A 13,345-nucleotide genomic window follows, 5' to 3' on the forward strand; every position below is an offset into this window, starting at 1 on the left:
TTCTTCTATGTGATTTTTAGGACTATTTTTTTCTAGTTCTGGAAAGAATGTTATTGGTATTTTGATGGGGATTGCATTGAGCCTCTACATCACTTTTGGTAATATGGCCATTTTATAATATTAATCTGACTGTAAACATGGGAGGGCTTTTCATCTGCTAGTATTTTCCTTTTTTAATTTTTTTTTTAAAAATTTCCTTGTAGAAAACTTCATCTCTTGTTTGGATTTATTCCAAGGTGTTGTTGTTTTTTTTTTTTTTTTGGTTTTTTTTTTTTTTTAGTTTATCCTGAGCAAAATTATTTTTCTGATTTCTTTCTCTGTGGGTTTATATTATTTTTTTTCACGGAAAAGCTACTGATATTTGTATACTTATTTTATATCCTGGTACTTTGCTGTTATTTTTCAGATATAAAAGCCTTCTGGTGGAGTATTTTTGGGGTACTTTCAACTAGTTTTAAATCATCCAAGATTATCAGTAGGAAAGGGAAACAAAATTTTCTGAATTATATATCAAAACATCATTATCACCAATTTGTGTAAACCAAGAAGAGGAAAGGTGTCACTGTTGCTAAATAAAGGAAAGTTAATTTTGCAAAGTTAATCATTCAACCAAGCCTTTAAAAATACAATTTTAATGATTAATAATGTTGTCCCTTTACTAATATCCCCAGTAATTTCCATGACTGTGAATATTAACTGAGATGAAAGAGGATGTTTCTGTTTTTCTAATATCTGAATATGGGACTATTATGGTTTGGGTGTGAGGTGTCCCCTAAAAGTTCATGTGTGATGCAAGTTCATGCAAGATGATTTAGAGGTGAAATGACTTGGTCATAACAGCCTTAATCCAATCAGTAAATTAATCCCCGATGGGATCTACTGGGTGGTAACTGAAGGCAGGTAGGTTGTGGTTGGAGGGGTAGGTCATTCATGGCATACCTGGGGGGTATATATTTTGTATCAGGTGGGTGGAGTCTTTCTAATTCCTAACCATCATGTGAGCTGCTTCCTTCCATCATACCATTCTTCCATATTGTTCTGCCTCATCGAGAGCCCAAAGGAATGGAGCTGGCTGTCTATAAACTAAAACTTCTCAAACTGTGACTCCCCCAAATAAACTTTTTCTCCTTAAAATTGTTCTTGTCAGCCCTTTATTTATGGGAGCACAAAAAACTGACTAAAAGAGTGGTTGTGTCTTAGTGGCAGAGCACTTGCCTCATACATGTGAGGCAATGGGTTCCATCCTTAGCACTACATAAAAATAAACAAAAGATAAAGATATTGTGTGCATCTATAACTAATAAAAAAATTCAATGAAGTTGTAGAGGAATTATATGGGGGAAAACTCCCCAAACTCTTTTTTTTGTTTGTTTATTTATTTTGGGACTGGGATTGAGGAGCACTGAGATTGAAACCACTTGTGTTCTACCACTGAGCTATATCCCAGCCCTTTTTTTATTATTTTTTTTTCTCTGAGATAAGGTCTCCGTAAGTTGCTGATGTTGGCCTCAAATTTATCATTTTCTGTCTCAGTCTCCTGAGTCACTGGAATTACAAGTGTAAATCACCAAGACTAGCTTTTCTTTCTTTTCTTTTCCTTTTTTCTTTCTTTTTTTCTTTCTTTCTTTCTTTCTTTCTTTCTTTCTTTCTTTCTTTCTTTCTCTTTTATTTTATTTTTACAATTTGCAGCTCATTCATTGCTGGTTTTTAAAAACTTCAATATCTTTTACTCCATTTTTGGTGAAGAGTTTTTGAAGAATCACTTTGCTAGTTATTCTATAATTTAAAATAGGGGTAGAAATATTATATTACTTATTATTATGGTATGTATGATATGTACAATATACTTAATTTACACATTATAGTATATATAATACATATATAGTACTATACCAGGTGGATTTAAAAATTATATAGTTATGAGCTTCAATTGTTGCAAAATGATTACTAATGTTATTACAATGTCTACTTTAAGTGATTTTTTTTGTGATTCATACTGAACTTCAGCTAGCTTTTTAATTTTGTTTATAGATAATCCTGCTATATTCAATTTCTATGTTAAGGTACAGAGATTCTGAGAAGATAAGTGATTTTTCTGGAGTAGCACATGGCAATAGCGGAGCTGACAAGTGAATCCCTTGATCTCTGACATAAAGGTCCATAATCTTGCCAATCTCCCATGTTGGTTATAATAAAGAAAAGGCAGATAAATATAATGGCTATTACCTCTTGAATGCTTAAAATGTACCAGAAAACATCACATATATTAAACATTGTAGTAAATATTTGACTTCCATTATCTAAAAAAATATAGTCTCAGAACAATCAAACGACTTGATCAAGTTTATAGTTAGAAACTTTCCAGAATATGCTGTACCTTTAGATTTCTCTTCACTTTAATGGCATCTGTTACTTTGAAGATAATTTGAATGCTTCTGATGACAAGATATTCTCATTGACCAAATTTTCATTTAAGCTTTCATTTCATATGAGCTCTGTTCTGACTAGAAGAGGGTTTGGACCTGTTGTTCTTCCTTATTAATTAACTAGAATTTTCCTAGTTTAGCAAAAATCATTGTGATGGTTAATTTTAATCATAAACTTGACTAGCTTGAGAAACACCTAAGAAATTAGCAAAGCACACTTCTGTGAAGGGGTTTCCAGAGATGGTCAGCATATGGGACAGCAAATTGAGAGGGAAGATCCAACCTGAACGTGGGTAGCACCATCCAATAGGCTGGTGTCCCAGATGAAACAAAAGTGGAAGAATGAGGAAACCTACCGGTGTGTGCAAGCTCAATTCTTGAGTGAGTTTGTCTCTTGCTGTTGCCATGGCCCCTGGACTTCAGACTCCATCTCTACAGACATTGAATATGGACTTTACTAGCCAGTTTCCAGGGAGCTTCCAGGCCTTCCACCTCAGATTGGGGCTGCTTTATTCATTCCTCTCCTTCTGTTGCTGCCAGCTTCTTGAACTGAGCAGCTACTGGTTTCCCAAATGTACAGCCTCCAGATGGCCCATTTGGGACAATCTAACTTCGGATTATGAAAACCACCACACACACACACACACACACACACACACACACACACACACACATACAGTTTAAATATTAGGTGTCCCCCAAAAGCTTATCTGCAAGACAATGCAAGAAAGTTCAGAGGTGTCATAAATGACTGTATAATGAGAGCTTTAACCTAATCAGTGCATTAATCCACTGAATGGGATGAACTTGGTGGTAACTATAGGCAAGTAAAGTATGGCTAAAGAAGATGGGTCCTGGGAGAATGACTTTCGAGTTTATATTTTGTCCTTGTTGAGCACAGTAAGTGTCCCTACCCCACCCCACCACCTCTCTCTCCTGTTTCCTGGCTCCCAGCTAGTTTTCTCTGCCTCACTGAAGTCCTGAGTAATGGAGTGGCCATCTATGTACTGAGATCTCTGAAACCGTGGGCCCCTAAATAAACTTTTCCTCCTCTATTTGTTCTTATCAGATATTTGGTCCCAGCAGTGAAAAAGCTGACTAAAACAGAAATAATTAATTCTGTTCATTCTATTCCTTCTGAGAACTCTGTTATAACCTCCAACCTTGAATAGCTGATTACCCTTGTTATCCAGTCTGGTTCCTGATCCTCCAAAGTCCCCCAGATAATGTTTGGTGATCCTGATGTATCTTTAGTGAGTATCCTCTTAGGTCAGTTTAGCAACAATCCCTTATAATTCCTGTTGTTTTCTCTTAGCAAATTTCTATCCACCAATCCCTCCTATCCTGCATTTTGTCTATACATTTTCACTTTCTTTTTCTTGTTGTTTTGGGGATTGAGTCAGTTCTATATTGAGGTTTCTTGCTCCACATTGCAGTAATTTTTTAAAATAAAATCTTGATTACCTGTTTTTTTTTTTTTTTTTTTTTTTTTTTTTTTTTTTTTTTTTTTTTTTGTCATTGTCACTGTCTTAATTTGTTCTGTTTTAACACTGGAACATTCACTAAGGCAAGATGCATCACGATTTCAACCACTACGAAAGATCAGTGACCAAACTTTTAAATATGTTCTTTATTTTAGTTCTTTAATTAATAACCCTTTATTTTATTGTTGATCTGACATACTTACACTAGCTTTGAGGCCTGAGTCAAGTTATTTGATGCCTCTATACTTTGAATTCATTGTGAATAAAGAAGTAAATTAAATTTGCACTAGAGTACATTTGTAAATGCCATTAGATATATTGCAGTGCTGAGAAACTTGACATATTTGTATAATGAACGTCACTATTTTGAGAGTGAGTACTACTATTCCACAGTAGAATTAAATGATCCTATCCTTCAGGAAAGAACTAGAAAGAGCCAAAGCCAAAAATCTGCCCTGTCCTCATTTCTTGCAAAATTTCATTTGTTTTTATTTAAGTATATAATTTGGTCCTCCATGTAGGCCTTATTAACATTGATTTCTTATCGATCTGTCATATGCCAATGTTCGCTTGTAACGTTCTTGACATTTGACTATCATAAAAAAAAAAGAAAGAGAAAGAGAGAAATTGTTGGATATGTGTCAACTTAACTTTTGACCAAACTGCTATGTAATTGAATGGGAAAGCAATGTTAGCATTATGCATTTGATTCAAGTTCATGTGCTCAATGGCTAACATTTCAGAGCACCGACCCTTAAAATTCTAATGCATGTTAAATCAGTATGTAAATACCAGCAATTCTGGGGAGATTTGCAATGTAGAGCCTTATGCTAATGAGAAATATCCCAAGGAGGTGGAAGTTGTCCTTTCCCTCTGAAATGTGAACCAGAAAATTAGAAAGCAGGTCAATTCACAAAGTAGTTAGGAGAGTATTTTATAGATATATAATGCCTAGAACAGGGCCTATAATCATACATCAGTGACAGTAAATAATAATGCATATTAATTCCTTTTAAAATGAAATTAAAAGAAAAATATCAGTTCCCCAAAACAACAACAAAAACCCCTAAAACTGACTAGCAGAAACCTAACAAATGCTTTATATTCAAATACAGAAACTGTGCTCTTGTTCAGCCTATTTTGGAACCTTCCAAGTTTAGACATGAAAATGTCTTCCTTACCATGTACTTAAAATGCATGAATTGATGTTTGTCCTTGACCTTTATTTGTGAATAGGAAAGTGAGTATGGTGTCATTGATTGTAGTACCATTTGAAATTTATGTGTAAGTCAGCATTTCATCACTGTGACCCCAATACTTGACAGGCACAACTTAGAAGAGAAAAAGTTTATTTGGCTTATGGTTGCAGTCCATAGTCAGCCAACTCCATTGTCCTGGGCCTAAGTTGAGACAGATCCTCATGGTGGAAGTTTGTGGTGGAAGAAGATGCTCAGCTATGGCAACCAGAAAGTAGAGACCTAGGAAGGGCCCAAGGACAGATATAGTCAGACTGTAAAGAGCATCTGCCATAGACATGCTGGGACATGCTGGGACTCACTAAGTTTCTGGCCATAAGGAACAGCAGCCATTGAACTGCTTAGTCATGTCTGCTTGCAATTGATAAAGAGCCATAGGCATGCTTAACAATTGACTGGTTACAATTGATAGGGAGCATAGTGCCATGGACATGTGCAAAGAACATGCCCAGTTTCAATTACATCACTTCACTGAACATAACCAATGGACATTAACTTTCACTGGGTGTAACCAATTACCAACGTACACCACCAACATGAAACTATATTTAAATTGCTGGTCCTGCCACATTGAAAGTTTTGTTTCAAGGACATCAGTGATACCAGCTGCCTTGCTGTTTGTCCCTGGACTGATTCCACCAATCCCTAATATCAGGTCATTGGCTGGATAGAAGGACCAGACAAGAACAATGTCTGCTCTTTGGCTGAGAGAAGTTGTGTGGCAACAGAGGTAGTTTGGGGCTTGTGGTTGCCCTAGGACTGTGTGATTTGCTTATAGAATTTAATTGGTGTGCATTGAATGCTATTTCAGGCACTTCCACACGCTCAACGTTTTTTGCATTAATTGTTTATATTTGATGATTGGTGTGATCAAATATATGTCTGCATTTAAAGACAGTCCCCTCCAAATAATTATTAATAGCGCTGCTCACAACACAGACCATCATGACCTGCTTCCTCCAGTAATGCTCCACTTGCCTACACTTACCACCCAGTAGTCCCCTCAAATTTTTAACCAATCAAGTGGATTAATCCAGTGAGGAGGTTATAGCTTTCACTACTGCAGAAAAGCCCCACTTTTGAACCTTGCTGCATTAGGGGCTATGTTTTCAAAACCTGGACTTTCTAGACCCAAACCTAACAGTCTGCTTTCTTATTCATTGTCCTATATCCAAAATTCTCTCTTCTTAGACTGGCCGTTATTATCCTTACTAAATAAAGTACTAGGGAGACAATCTGGGCTAACAGAAAGACCCATCTCTTCTATCCCATCCTAATATGTTCTAATTCTAGCACTATTTACCTTGTTTACTATATAAAGTTTCTTAAGCTCCATGTACTATAAAATAGAATAAGATATAGCTCATTCTTCTAAATACTATCACTAGATCTAAACATAAACTACTCTAACAATTAAAATACTGTGTAGACCTAAGTAATACTTTCAACACCATCATTTATTTGTGATTTGCTACCAAATAAACATGCAGCACCTCCAAACTTTGAATGGCATTATGTCTTCTGTCAATAGAAGTCTTCTGTAAAAGGGGTTCCTCTGCATTTAAATTATATTTTTAAAGCAGCCTATTAAAGTGTCATTGAAAAGTTTACACTGCAGTTTCTTTTGCATATATGGATCTTTGCCTCTTGTAAAATCCAGGGGCATATCAAATAAGGAAAGGTCATTTAGCTCATCTGGTTGATTATAGCTGTGATCCATTTCCCCAATGAGAAGCAAGGGAAGCGTTTCTCAATGTGCATCAGGAAAAAACTCTTAGACCATTAGGGCTAAAGCATTGCATATGCCACAGGCACTAGGCACCTAATTCCATCATGGACGATTGATGATTCTGCCATCCGGGCTGAATCAGGCTCGGGACACTGGGACTCAGTGCTTCAGTAGGGTGGCAGGTTCACTGCAGTCTTCATCCAGTTTAAAAAATATTTTATTGACACACAGAGCATTCAGAGTCATAAAAATATATCATGTTTATCACTGCTTTTATGGCATGCATAGATATGACACAGGGGCATTGAGCCATACAGCATTAGACAAGCGTTTATTTCACCCTGAGCGGCTACGAAGAATGCAGAGCTCAGCTTCTATCCTCTGAGCTGAACCAACAGGACAGATTTCACCAGAAATAAGCATTTAAGAAAAACACAAAAATCAATGCAGATGCATATATTAGTGAAATGTCCTGATTGGGTTTTCTACATGCTCAACAAGCCTGTTAGTAACAACACCAGTGCACATTTCTGCCAAAGGCATCAGAACACTAAACTGAAGATTTTAAAAAATGATCATCTTTCATGGCAATGGGAATGCAGCCAGAAAATGTACCTTTAAGCACTTTGACTAACACCCATAGTTTATGATTACATTATCACCCAGACTCTGATATACATTTTCATGGAGAGTTATTTCCTGAAGAATTATGATCACAGACAGTTGGTTTTTAAGTTACTGAGTGGACAAACAGTTAAGTATGGAACTGGATTTCACCAGTGCCCAAGTTTTCCATTATCAGAAGCCTCAAGTGTTTGAGGAGCAAAGAACGGTCAAAGAGCAAGCTTACATTTGCATATAAATGGCAAACAAGTAAGTGGGGAGGAAGCATTAAGAAATTTGCATCTGATTTAAGCTTTGTCCTTTATTCAGCAGAATGTACTTGTCACAACTTGTTGCCCAAGTGAGAAAGGCAGCCCCTGGCAAAGACAATGTTGAAAGAGAGGGAGGGAGCTGGGCATGGTAGGGCACACCTGTAACCCCAGTGGCTCTGGAGGCTGAAGATCATGAGTTCAAAGCCACTCTCAGCAATGGTGAGGCACTAAACAACTCAGTGAGACCCCGTCTCTAAATAAAATACAAAATAGTGCTGCGGATGTGGCTCAGTGGTAGAGTGCCCCTGAATTCAATACCCAGTACCCCCTCCCCAAAATAAAAAGAGGGAGGGAAATAAAGTCTGTATAAACATGGACATGCATATCCATTAAAGGCTCTGAGAAAGTTTCAAAACTTTCCCAGGGACTGATGCAGGCCTGCCCTGTCTAAAGGTTGAGCTTACCTGGAGACATAGAAAACCTCCCCTCCTTTTACCCTAGCCCCACTTCTACTTGCCTTTTAAAGAGTTGTTAATTTTCTTCTGAGACACCACCATAATTTTCTTCATTTGTATGTCACTTATGTGACTTTCTCCTATAGGGAGACTGAAACATCCTCAAGGGAGAAGCCATCTCATGAACATAGAGGTATCCCTTAACTCAGGATCCCAAGGAGATAACAAATGGCCTATATTAGGTCCCAAATCAATAAACAGTGAATGGGTGAAGGAAGAAAAGGCTATAACCCAGAAGGACATCAGAGTGTTCTGCTTATATAACATGTAGCATTCATAAAGTTGCATCACTTCAGTAAGAACAATAGATATGAAGTTAATTTAATAGTGAATAATGGCAGATGCCATGATTTTCTTAAGAAAACCAAAATAAAAAGTCAATACTGCTTTAGTTGCAAAACACATATTCTTTATTTCAAATTGTTCACATTTAGCACTTGATTTTTTGGGGGGATGAGGGGTCCCTGACAAGCAAGACCAGATGACTAGAAATGGTAGATATACCTATGGCTTAAAGAGGAAAGTAAGGAAAAGTGTTCTTGTCACTAAAAATAAAAATATACATTATTTTATTTTATGTTGTTTAAAGTCTGTGTCAGATGCCATAGAGTGAGCTAGATAGCAGCTGGTTTCTTTTGCAATAACCTTTTGAATTGTCTTCTGTATTCCCAAAGTGAAGGCACACAGAAGGTGTGGCCACACTGCTCTGCTCTGTGGATTCATTTACCTGTTCGGGGTGGATTGCTAGAGGATCCTGAACGATTAATTGCAGGCAGGCACACATTCTTCCCTAGGTGGAACGATTGCTCATACAGAGTTTAACTTGTCTCTACAGCTTCCAAGAAGTTCCAGAAATATGCTATTGAGGGGGCGGGGGGACAATGTTTCCAACCAAGAGGTATTAGGAAAATGTCAGTAAGGGGAAATAACATGTAATTTGTCTAATCATTCCAATTTTGGAGCCATAGTATTCAAAGCAAAGAATCCTTACTGCACATTCCGTAGTCTTACCTGAAGTAAGCAAAGAAGGATCACGAAGCACCTCTGTTGTTCACATGTGGTCCCTTCATTAAGTGACTTAACTTCTCTGTTTTCTCAGGTTACTCATCTGTAAAGAAGGGAATAGCAAAATACTCCTTTCTCTGACGACTGAGTCCACAGAAATCTCCTATAACATGGTCCATCTCATTGCTCTTGCAAAAAGAGCACTTACTCTTTTTCTTCCTGATTCCAAACAGGTCTTTTGGGAATCTTGGATCAAATTTGTTTTCTTGCCACTTTCAAATCTGATTCATGGTCTGACAAAACAGATCCCTTCTTTGAACTATTCCTTTTAACCCAACTGCTATCATTTTCTCCCAAATCACAATTCCTTTTCTCTCCTCTTTAGTTCCTGTTAAAAATGTGAGCATTCATTATTTAGCAAGTATTAATTGCTTATCATTCACTTTGAAAATGTGCTGAAGTACTTTCAGTGAGTCTTCATTGTCCACCAAATGAAATTCCAAATTAAGCTTAGATTTTAGGGTTCACAGCTCTTGCTACGGTGGTCTTCACCTAGTCTGTCCATTATTTCCGGCTGCCTCCAGCCACTTTCCTTAAGTTGTAGCAAATACTGGGTCACTTATCATTCTTTGCACATGAACTGTGTATGCTGGCCTCTCTCCCTTTTACCTAGAATCACTTTCTTTTCCAGTGATATTGACCCAGGTCTTGCCTTTTCTCCTAGGCAAAACTAATACATGTTATTTCCTTTGAGAGACTTTCCTGATTTATCCAGGCAGAAAAAAATCAGTTCCCCCTCCATATTTTAATGTATTTTCTCATGCCTTCTTAGGGGAGAGAGAGAGAGAGAGAGAGAGAGAGAGAGAGAGAAATAGATGGACACTGAGATTTAAGAAGTTGGCTCCAGCTATTGTGAATTGGGCTGGAAAAGCTAAAATGTGCAAGGAAGGCTGGCCGACTGGTGAAGGCAATGTGTTGGCAGAATTTCCTCTTGGGGCAGGTCAGTCTTTTAAGGTTCTCAACTGATTGGATGGGGCTTAACCATGTTTGGAGGGTAGCCTTCTTTACTCAAAATCCAATTTTAATGTTAATCTCATTTAAAAATCACCTTTAGAACCATACAGAGTTGCTGGACCAAAAATATTTGGGTACCAGGACCTAGGCAAGTGCCCAAAATTAATTATCATATTTGGCCTAAAGAAAGCAAATCATCTAGTGAAGTTCATAAAGCAAATTTATAGTAAAGATGGAATTCATACTGTTACTGTATATTGCTAAGTTCTCAGACCTGGGAATAGATTTAATTTTTGGAAAGAGTTGTGGGTCACATTCAAGCCAGGTCCCTTAAAGCAAAGTAGAGAGTCAGGAAATGAAAGATCAATTACAACTGCCAAATCCAAATGGTTAGGCCAAGAGTTGGTAGCCAAGTAGAAACAGAATCATTGTAGGAACAGGTGCTAAACAAGAATAGGCTTTGCAATGCCTGTTCACCTAATTGGGCAGTTGAGTGCAAGGATGCTTTGGGATATTAGCCTGGATTATAGGAAAAGTAGAACTGAAAGCAGGTTGACTAAAGACTGAACAACTGGCAAAAAATAAATAAATATTATGCAAATCCTGGCCCCAAAATGATAGGAGTTCAAGGCAAGGATCATAGCAAAATAGCTAAGGAAGATGTCAAAGAAATCAAGTTCAAATTCAAAGGGCTGACAAATGGTGGAACTCTGACTCCTATTTTGCAATTATGCTTACACCAGACAGGTCCAAGGGTCACTGGGTGAATGAAGACTAGGAGAGACGTATGAAGAGGTATTATAAGTGACCAGGAAAAAAAACCAAAAGAATGCAGTCAGGAGACATGCTGGATTGTACTGTTGTTCTGCAAATAAATGTGCATGTATTCAATGTCTTGCAAAGATATGAGAAAAAAAATAGCTGTACAAGAAAGGTATCTCATGTCATGCCTGGAGAAAAACACATAAAGTAGAATTAATAAAAATAAAGATGAATGTCACTTCTTCATTTATTAGCAAGACACTTGTTATATTTTTCAGATATGAAACCAAATTTAATCCATTAGATACTATCAAAAGTAGATGTTTGCACAACCTTTTTACTTTAAGAAGATTCATTAGATGGCCCCAAAACTGATTATGGAGATCACAGATGTGGATATGCAAGTCTTCAGTGACTGTTTTCAAATCCCACAATATTTTTATTTCTGTAGGATCACCCTCTGAGAGAAGTACAACCTAGGCACATTGGTAACCCCCTGAGTATCAGATAAGGGAAGACTTCCAGCTGTTAACATTTTCTTTTTCTGTCATAACATCCTAGTCATCTATATCCAGGACATTAGTTTTACAGATAAAATATTTCAGAAATTATTCTAGAACACAGATCCATCATCCACTCCACTCTCTAGAATCCAGGACAGAAATTAAGGGCTACCCCCAAGAATCTAATCCCATTCTTTACCATCTTGTTTCTTTTTCACAACTTGTTCCATTGGCAGGAGTTTGATTGGGTGTGTTTCTGTTCCTGGGCCAGATGTCTGACATGTAGGAACTACAAGTGGCAATATCATGTTGGATGAGTTATTGCTACACTTCCAGCTCCTGATGAACTAGGGAATGTCAGAGAGCAACTTCACATTACATCTTGGTGGATCAGAAAAATAACAGCCTGCTTTGTGTATCATTCCTACCCAAAGCCAACTTTAAAAGCCCTGGTAAACAGTTCAATAAATTTAAGAAAATCACAATTGCTTATAAATTATTAATACTTCAGCTGTCTGTATATTTTTATATCAGTGTATAAATAACCTGATGAAAGCAGTAAAACTGATTATTTTATAAACTGTAATATGGTAATATAGTTAGAGAATTTCCGAAAACTATTTAAACTTCCAAGTTAACTGATGGGGAACTCTTAATGAAAATCATATATTCACAAACTCTTAAAAATTTATGTAAACACTTAATATTGCTTTCTACACTAAAAAAAATCTCTTTAATTGCATTACCTCATTATGCCATAAAAGTCCTGTGATACCTATAAGATATCAGTAAAGGTAAAGGAATCTTCGCTATTTTTATCTTCAAGGAAAGAATAGAAAAATACATGTGCTATTTACACCTCACATGGCCCAAGACCAGCATCTGAACCATTACTTAGGAAATAATTTTGAAGCACCTATTATGTGCTGCTCTCTGTGGATTCCAAAGTGATGACAATATAAATGTAGAAAAACATAGCAAGAAGTACATAATTAAGCAGGCAGTTTCATGTGTATAACCACAGCAATAAACACAAAAAGATAATCATAAGATTGGATGGATGGATGGATAATAGTTGGTGTTATGGGCTGCATTATATCCCTCCAAAATGTGTATGTTGATGCCCTAACTTCTGCTGTGACTATTTGGAGATAGGGCCTTCAAGGAAATAATTAAGATAAAATTAGATCATAAGGGTGGAAGTCCCAATCCCACAATCTTTATAAGAAGACGAAGAAACAATCAAGAACACCTCCCACCCCCGTCTCTCACTCCATATCGGTGTGTACAGGCACAAAAGGGAAAGGCAATACAAAGGACAACAGAGAGAAAGCCATCATCTGTAAGTCATTAAGAGAGGTCTTACCAGAAACCAGCCCTGCCAGGACCTGTGTCTAGATTTCTGAATTGTGGCCTTCACTGTGAGGAAAATGTCTGTTGTTTGTTGCGTAGTGGTATATTGTGGAATTGTGAGCTCACTAAAACAGATGGACAGACAGACTATGAAAACACAGATGAGTTACCTCAATCTCTGGTAACAAGGAAGACTTCAAAAAGAGCTTTAGGATTTTTTTTTCCTTTTGACTTTCTTATTTTAAATAATAAATGCACAACAATAATAATAATAAACTTTCTAATAAATTTTAAAAAACAGGAAGTTGTTCTACTTGTGTCCAACTCTTCAAAGACAGGTCCTTTGAAAGAGTTCAGTGTGAATACTTCCAGGCCATTGGAAGGGAGTGATTTGCAAGGGACAGAGGGCATTCCCTATGGAGT

This window comes from Spermophilus citellus, assembly GCF_964194105.1.
Source record: "Spermophilus citellus genome assembly, chromosome: 4".
NCBI classification, from domain to species: Eukaryota; Metazoa; Chordata; class Mammalia; order Rodentia; family Sciuridae; genus Spermophilus; species Spermophilus citellus.